The sequence below is a fragment of the Bidens hawaiensis genome, unplaced genomic scaffold (genome assembly GCF_021521415.1).
Source record: "Bidens hawaiensis isolate Kalapana, Puna unplaced genomic scaffold, B.hawaiensis_p1.1 tig00037324_1, whole genome shotgun sequence".
In the NCBI taxonomy this organism is placed as follows: Eukaryota; Viridiplantae; Streptophyta; class Magnoliopsida; order Asterales; family Asteraceae; genus Bidens; species Bidens hawaiensis.
Genome location: NW_027496526.1, coordinates 9,519 through 19,036, shown reverse-complemented (window position 1 = coordinate 19,036; position 9,518 = coordinate 9,519).

Here is a 9,518-nt window from a genome sequence, read left to right as displayed (position 1 = left end):
TTCTTGAAATCAAATTCACCCCTTTTAAATTTCCCAGTTAGATTAAAGACCTCTAACTTAGCGGCTTCCAGTTCAGCAGTTAATTCAACAATTTTCAGTATGGCGTCAAGATGATGACAACATTTCAAACTGAAATCGGATTTTAGTTTTGAAAAGTCCTTTTTCTGTGCCTCTATTTTATCCAAATACGCTTTTTCATTTTTCTTAAGTTTATGATTTTTGGATTTTATCATTTCCATTTCTCTAAGCATGTTACTGTTATATGTTTTGTAAAGATCTAACTTATCAATACAAGCTTGAGAACATGGAGAAGAACTTACCTTAGACGAGCTGGAAGAAGTGAATGCCATGAATGCGAATTGGAGTTCCTTGACTTGTTCCTCCGTAGCATTTTCCTCTTCAATCTTTTCCACATGAGCAAAATTAGCAGTTTGATTATTCAAGTTGAGAGCAGCCATCTGATCAGTTCATGAGAATTGTTGAGAACCATACCCCTTTCACCATCACTTGAGCTACTTCCAGCTTCTCCTCAGCATTACGCACGGGAACCAGTGCCCTTTCCATGTTTCCTTCTTTAGATGGATTGGTGCACTCACAAGCAAAGTGACCCGGCTCATGGCAGTTATAGCACCTCATAGTGTCTTTGTTAAAACCCACCTTCTGATTATTTGGCATGTTCTAATTATTTCTTCCAGGTCTCTTAGTAAATTTCTTGGCCCGAAACACTGCCATGGCGATTTACCAAGAGATATCCATTTCCTCTACATCATCAGGATGAATTTGATCAAGTTCGGCAGCCACTACGGGTTGAACTAAATCTCTAACCAGGAAAGCATTGTAACAGTTCATGATTCCCACCATTAACGCGATGTTCTCTTGAGTTTCTTTTGAAATAACGGGTGTCTGACTGAGATTCTGACTGGGAGAAACACCGGACGACTGAGCACTAGCGGTGGATTGACCAGGTTTAGCAAATAAAACTAGTGCAGGTTGTGGTGAGACATGAAAATATTGACCCTGACCCTGAGTGGAATTAAACATGGAGAAGTTTGGTTGAGGTTGAAATTTATGTTGTCCCTGAGTAGTTTTGAACATAGAGAAGCTATCTTGGGAGGTGAGAGCATTGTTAGAAGCAAAATTGGAACCGGCTGCATTTTAGGGGTTTGCATGGTTAATAGCACGCTGCTTGTCGTCCATGTCACAAGCTTTGATGATGGCCATAACCTCAGACAGTGTCAACCTGTTGATGTCTTTAGTCTTCTTAATGACAACAACGTTCATGAACCAACTTTGAGGTAATGAGTTCACCAACTTGTTGTTAGTTTCAGCAGTTGTTAAGTTGATGCCAACAGATCTCATTTCAGTCACAAGAGCAATGAACCTTTGAAGCTGAGTTTCTAATGATTCTCCCAGAACATGATTAAACATGTTGAATTTCTGTCTTAGTAGATCTCAACGGCTTCTTTTCATATCTTCGTTTCCTTCATACACCTCAATCAGGGCTTCCCACAGTTCTTTAGCTGATTGTAATTCTCTAAAACCCAGGGCAATCTCAGGTGAGAGTGCCATAGTCAAGGTTGAGAGAGCCTTTTCATCCTCTTCCATTTTAACAAGATCATCATCATCATACATAGCAACAGGTTTCACGACAATTTCAGTAGAGTTTTCCTTCTGGTAAGTGGTGACTTGGGGACCCCTGACTATGCTTCTCCATATTTTAGAATCTTTCATTTTAGAATATTCTTCGAAACGAAACTTCCACTCGCTAAAACCCTCGTGAGACAGCAGACGGGGCACGCGAGTAGTGGTCCCCATGATGGAGTCCAAATCCTGATGAAGTGATACATTCGATGACCCATTAATCTTACTTAGTTGATCCATATTAATCAGTCTAGTCCAAGTGAAGTTTAGATCCAATCAATTTTAAGGTCCAATACACAAAAAGCCCAAATCAGTTTGATCAGGCCCACTGAGTTCTCATGGTATGTTGACCGAGAACTAGAATTGTTGACCGGGAACTAGATTCGTTGACCGAGAACTAGAATTAGCACACGTGGACTGAGAACCAGGGTTGTTGATCAAGAACTTAATACGTTGACCGAGAACACTGGTTCTTGACTGAGAACTACCAATCTTTGACTGAAACTGGTATTGTGTTTGACAGAGAACTAGGTTTAGCCAAAAACCCTTAAGCGTAGCCGAAAATACTCAAAGGTAGCCGAAAACACTTAAATGTAGCCAAAAACACTTGATTTAAACCGAGAACCCAAGAATCTTTCAGATTTTGACTGTAACAAACTCCCGAGTATTATGGAATTTGATTTGTTTCCAAACCAAAAACCAATTTTTCACCAAAACAGATCTTCTTTTCTCCGAACAACAGTTCACCGGAAAATACAACCAAACCATCAATAAACTAAGATCTTGAATCCTTGATATCACAATAACGAGCCTGAATAGGTCTAACGCTCTGATACCAATTGTAAGGTCCAAGACGAATCTTTCAATATGATATCAATGGATCTTGATGTTGGTGCGGAAATCCAACACAAGATGATTCAAGAACACGTAAAACACACGGGAATGCTTCAAAACGCATGTTATATAAACTTCGGGTGCTTAAGAACGATACAATACTCGTTCACTATAACAAGGTGAACGGCCAAAATACTACATGAACGAACAACAAAAACCCTATAAAAGTGAACTATATATAGAGTAACAAACTAACTAGCCCAACAATAGCCCAAAGCCCACCGACATCCATAAGTATCTCGGTTTAAATACATATCCCAACAACTAAGTACAAACCAATTAGTCTAAGCCCAACACATAACATTGTGAGAAGAGTTTTAATACATTTGATTGTAAACCAGTACATCATATTTGTATAAAATCTTGCTAAAAATAAATTGAACTCTTGAGTTGTTTTAAATAGAATATAAAAATTTCTAAAACCAAAATAAATAGTTGTTGTAGTGTACAAAATATGTTTAGATAAAAATGACGAAAACAATAAAAAATCTCCTTTGAGAAACTTAATTACGATTGATTTGATTTAACTGATTTAAAACACATTGATTAATTGAATTTATAAAAACTTATATAATTGAGGTTAATTGAGTTAAGGTTGCTTGACTAGGTTGAACTTGAACGAGTTGCAAAAATAAAGTCTAATTGAGGTAGGTTTAGTAAGCTTGAGCTTGTTGTTGTGGTCGTGAGGATGAGTAGGGATAAATGAATTGAAATTTCTAGTAAAGAGGTTAATGAACAAGATTGAATTAATTGCATTAATGTTTTGAATTTGAGTTTATATTTTAGAGATCTCAGGAGCTATCTCCTTGAGTAAACATATGGCCATAAGGCGGTTATAGAAAATAGATGATTTATGTTGTTTGATGTTGAGAAAACATTCTATGATTAATGAATATGATATTTAATGAGAGTATTGATAAGTCGTATAGATTTCAGATGAGTTATGTAGCATTCCGTTTTCTCGTTTCGGGTAATAAAATATGAGTTATTATGAGTCGGGCTTTTGTTGGGTTAATTAGTATGGGTAATGGACTTGGGTTAATAAGGAAGGGAGAAAGACCATGGGCTTAAGCCCATGAGCCATGATATATAAACCTTAATTTACCCATAATCCATCCATTTCCACCCATTCCATACACCATCAAAAACACACACTTAAGCTCTCTCTCATCTCTCTCTTTCTCTAACCGAAACCAAGGGGAAGAATCGATTCCCGACCCGAGGTAATAATAAAATGATATTATATGGATCCAAACCCGCTAGATTTAGTCGTGAAACGACGAGCCGACACCCTAAACCGTTAAAGCCACGAGATCCGGATGGAATCGGGTATAAACCGATCAAAAGACGAGATTAGGGGTCAACCTAGCTTAGATCTAGATCAAACAGGACGAAAAACGGTGGAAAACGAGTGAGATCTCGCTTTACCGACGAGATCCCAGTTTTCCGGCGATGACGGCGTCGGAAAACGGCGTGCGAGGTTAAGGATGTCAGAGAATGTTTCTGACATTCTCTGACCTAACCCTAATTCGCTAACGGAGGAATACGAATTAACAGTAATTCGTTATGCCCCTTCGTTAAGGAAAAGTAAAGAATAAGCTTTAATTCGTTAAGCCATTCGTTAAGTAATTCGTTAACGGAGAAATGACAAATGAACCCCCAGTTCGTTATAAGGGCCAGTTCGTTATAAAGGTTCAATTCGTTATAAAGACCAGTTTGTTATAAGGTTCAGTTCATTATAAAGGTTCAATTCGTTATAAAGTCCATTCGTCAAGAAGTAACGAATGAGCCCCATTCATTAAGGAACTGGATAACGAATTAAACTTTGAAAGAATGACAGAAAGGTCCCTATACTTAGATTAAAATGGATTAATTACAAAGACGCCCTCGAACTTTATGAGTTAGCAAATAAAACAATAAATTAGAATTCTAATGAAAAATGTGTTACGACAGTTAATGGAAATAAAATTTTTCCAAGCTAACCTGGCAGCTTGACCCCAGCCAGGGGCTCTGCCCTTGGACCCTGCATGGGGCTGCCGCCCCTAGAACCCCGCTGCCCTCGGACCCTCGTTCGTTGAGGGTTATAACTAAACTAGAAATACGATATGGGTAGTGATAGTTAACTGATAAGTGTAATTATTATACAGTTAGTCGCGCACAGCTAAAGAAAGGGATAACCATTAATGGTGAACGTAACAGAGTTCAGGTGAGTTTCTAACCCCATTCCTTGTTATGTTTCCGGGGCTGTGTGCATACTCGATGTGATTAGTTAATACACTTACCTTAAGTGGTAAGTGTATGCATTGTATGATTTATGTATGAATGAATGCTTGTAGGTGCGTGAATAATCTTCGGATATTGCATGTACTTCCAGGTAATGGGTTGATGATATGATTGTTGTATACGATGAATGAATGATGTATGTACGTATGAAATCTAAAATTATATATATATATATATATATATATATATAGAAAGGTACGACATAATAGTAGGTAAGAAGGGATATCGGACCCTAATAATATCCGAGGATGGAGGGTACCGGACCCTAATAATATCTGAGGAAGAATAGAGACGGGACCCTAATAATATCCGAGGATGTAGGGCATCAGACCCTAATAATATCTGAGGTATGTAGGGCGTAATGCTCTTTATAATGAAAGGTTAGTTATGAACGTATATGTAAGAATGATGAACAGGTTAAGTATGTAATGTGTACCTTCAGGAACGTATATGTGTATGAAAAGTAAACTAATTGATTAACTAGAACTCACTCAGCGTAGCTGACTTTTTGTATGCACGCAGGTGAGTAGGATAAGACAGCTCGCTTGATGAGGACACATGGCATGGAATTGAAGATACTGGCATCTCAAGAAAATGTTATGATGTTTTAAAGACTATGTTTTGTTTTTAAATGACTATGAATATTTGTTAGGACAAGATTTGAAAGTTATGTACTATGTTACGATTGAAGTTTTATATTCCATGTAAAGGTTTAATTAACTCTGATATTTAAAACTGTGTTTATAAGTAAATTCAACGTCCAAAGTGAGGCGCCGGTAATGGAGCCTTACAAGTTACTGAGGAAAAAGAAATTTAATTAAGTTGTACTAGTGTTAGTTCATAACTTAGGATAAGTTAAAATTAAAATATAATGCTCAATGTGAGTAAAAGAGTTCTATCAAAGCATGACAATTTGAGATGTTAACAATTACAATTTTGAGGACGATAACTTGAAATGTGTTTGGTAGTTTATGAATGTGATAAATTATTTGAGATATGTTTCGTAGTTGAATATGTGATAACATGAGTATGAGGAAACCATTTGAATAATGAAATGTATTATAAAGATACTTAAATTATTTGATATAATGTTTGTTAATTTAATAATATGGTAGATGTGTACGAGAAAACCAAAATATAACATTAGTTGTCCTTGATAATTTGTGAATGTGATCAAATAATTGCGAGAAAACTAATTCCATGATAAAATATGTTAATTGTTTCAATCGACTTGTGATAACTGAGTCTTGATGAGTGAATGATTTGTGCTCAATAATGGGAATTCAAAATGTTTTTGAGTATATGAATAGATCGAATCAATAAAGCTTGATTCAAATGTATTTGAGTAATTATGTAAATAAATCAAATTATAAGTTGTTCCAATGAAATCATGTAAGGAAACAAATAAAAGAATAAACGATTCTTCGATGTGTTGGGTTTCTCATGAGCTTTCCATGACATTTTATTTTCCCAACTTGTTAGCATACCAAAATGAAACAAATGTGTGAGTTGGGCTTCACATGAGCTTGTCCATGGCATAATGGCCCAGATAAATAACATATCTATAATATAATTGAGTTTGTTGGCCCATAAACGTTACATGACGTTTTAACCGACCAAACTAAATAATGAATAAACGAATGTAAACATGAGTAGTTGAAGCATATCGTGTATCACCACGGATGATAATGCTCCAACAAAATATCGCAAATCTAACAAGTTGTGAGAATGAATAGTTAGCGTGTCCATGGCTTACCATGGGTTTTTCACCCGACAATACATTTTAAAAATAATAAAACATAATGATGAGTGTAACCGTCTAGCCGATTACGTTTAACCGCTTAAAGTGTCGGTTGTATGAAAATTTCTACTTTGGCTGGGAATCTTGTCACACTCTTTAGCTTTACGGGGAAAGGGCAAAAACAAATCCAGGGAATTCTTATGAAATTTCCCAACAATGAAAACAAACTACTAACATCAAATGAAAATATATTTTAAGAATGAGACATTGCCTCTGAGTTATAAAAATATTTATCGGAGTTGTGTGTGCATGACAGTATAAATAGCATTTAAGTTAGCAATTAAATAAACAAGTAAATATGTAAGTTGTAAACAAATAAATAGAACACATAGCGTAAACAATTAAGCACGTACGAGGTCCTAAGTATGTTTCTAGGAATTTTCTAATGACCTATCGTAAACCTTCTGGTTCTGATAAACCTAAGGCGGAAATGCGGAGCGTGAACTGATTTTTCACATCTCACAAGGTAGTATCATGCAAATTAATATATGACAAATATATATTTAAATAAACAATTTGCAAATAAGTACATCATTTAATAGAATATTACAAAACAAATCTAAACCATCTTGTATACATTTTATCCTAAAGGTCATCACTAAATGTTCTTCACCTTGATAGATAATCCAATCTGCAAATGCGTACAAAATAGAAAAGCTTTGTCAATACAAGGTTGAGTGAAAAAATCACCTGTTCTGACACTAAAAATAATAATATAAGAAAACCCGCAAAACTGTTATTCGGGAGTATAAACAATCAAACCATAGCACATAAACAATGTAAACAAATAATGATGTGTGGGCCAAACTGTTGCCATGAGAATCGGGCATTGGTTACCATGATAGAATAATTGAATTGTCGGTGAAACCATTGTCATGTGATCGGACGCCGACCACTACCACATGATATGATAGATTATAATGATGGACCACTTCGAATGCGATAAATAAACACATAAAAAAACAAGTAGTAAGTAGTCATTCAATTGATACACAACACAAATATTAACAGTTTGTATTTGAGAATATGATAAACTGTGTAGTTTGATAATTGGTACGCATAAGTCCCCAAAAGTATTTGTAAAGAAGTAAAATAGGGGAGTGATTACTCACCTGATTAGATGAACAAAAGATCAACGGATGGGGCTGGAATGCTAAACCTGCGGAATTTTACCGTCAATGAATCCTAGTTAAATAATATAATATTAAGAATTAATTATAAATGATATATCGCGTATAAGGAATTTAGGATTTCGATGTGACTTGAGTTACGATTGTGATTAGAATGTTATTGATCGAACGATTAATTTCTAACATTATTATTGTTGTAAAAACAATATTATTGTTTATCATTTAATCATAAGAAGCCTTACTTTTATTATTTATAAAATCATCTTTAAACTAAATGCGATAAACGTATAATCGGACTTATGAATAATTATTTTAATAAATAAATATGATATATAATTATGATAATACGAATCAAAATATATAAATAAGTAAATTACCTTAATGATAATAATGTGTAACTAAGTATATATAATATGTATCGTATTACATAAATATAATATAAGTAAATAAATGTTTAACTAATCATAATATATGTGATAATATTGTTTAAATAAATATATTGCAAATAAACAAATAGTCATTTAAAATAAATAGTTATAATATAAATAAATAGTTTATTTTATACACACACACACCAGCCAACTGGGCTGGTGTGTCAGTTGGTGATAACACAAAAGCAATAATTTAAATGTTGTTCTGATAAAATCCCAATTTTAATTAAGAACCCTAGAATCTTAAATCGTTCAATATACTTGCTATAGGTTTAATTAACCTTAAGGTTAATGTTATATGGATTAAAACGAACTTGATACACGTATTAATTACCAGATATGGCTGCGAATTGCCTGCGAACAACTAATACTTCATCGCAGCCTGTTCTTGAATCCGATAGGGGCTTGACGGATTTTTTATTATTGTAATTAGGTTAGGGGTTTACGTCACAGGGGTTGCAGGAACACATGTATCGGTTTAATTGTATTCCTGTTAACCCTAACTGATATGACAATATAATGATATCTGACAGTTTGTGAAAGTTGAACAACTACATCGTTTTTTATTATTATTCCCATACTAAAACGTCGGTGGAGCTTGATTAAGCATTATGAAGATTTGATACGATTAGTTTCCAACTATACGACGAAGATTATGGATGAAGAAAACAAACGGGTATGGGTATGAACGGGATACGGGTTTGGATGGTTTGGATCCTGATTATAATATATTAGTTAAATAAACTAGCAATTTAGTCCTAGAACTTTAGGTATGGGTACGAAATAGGTTAAAACTTAAGTTTAGGGTAAAATGTGTAAATAAACCAAAGATATAAAGGATAATTAATAAATATGATAAACAAAATAATAATAACTTTATAAATGCATTATTTTATTAAAGAAATTATCCGAAACGAAAATGGGTCAGGTATTGGTATTTAACGTATTATATGAAAAACCCGTGTTGTTACAACAGTACTCCCACTAGCCTTTCTGTAAACACATGGCTCATCTTCATTTTTATTAAAACCAAACTCTTTGATTTTCTCATCAAAATGAAGATTCCAGTTGCGAGATGCTTGTTTGAGTCCATAAATGGACTTATTCAGTTTGCACACCCAATTAGGATATTTGGGATCTACAAAACATTTAGGCTAAACCATATAGACATTTTCATAAATGTGTCCATTAAGAAAAGCAGTTTTGACATCCATCTGCCATATCTCGTAGTCATAATACGCAGCTATGACAAGTAATATCATATGTATAATAAATTATACATCTTTTCGGCACTAAAATGTCTCCAAATAAGTGTAATATTGGCAATTATATAAGAAT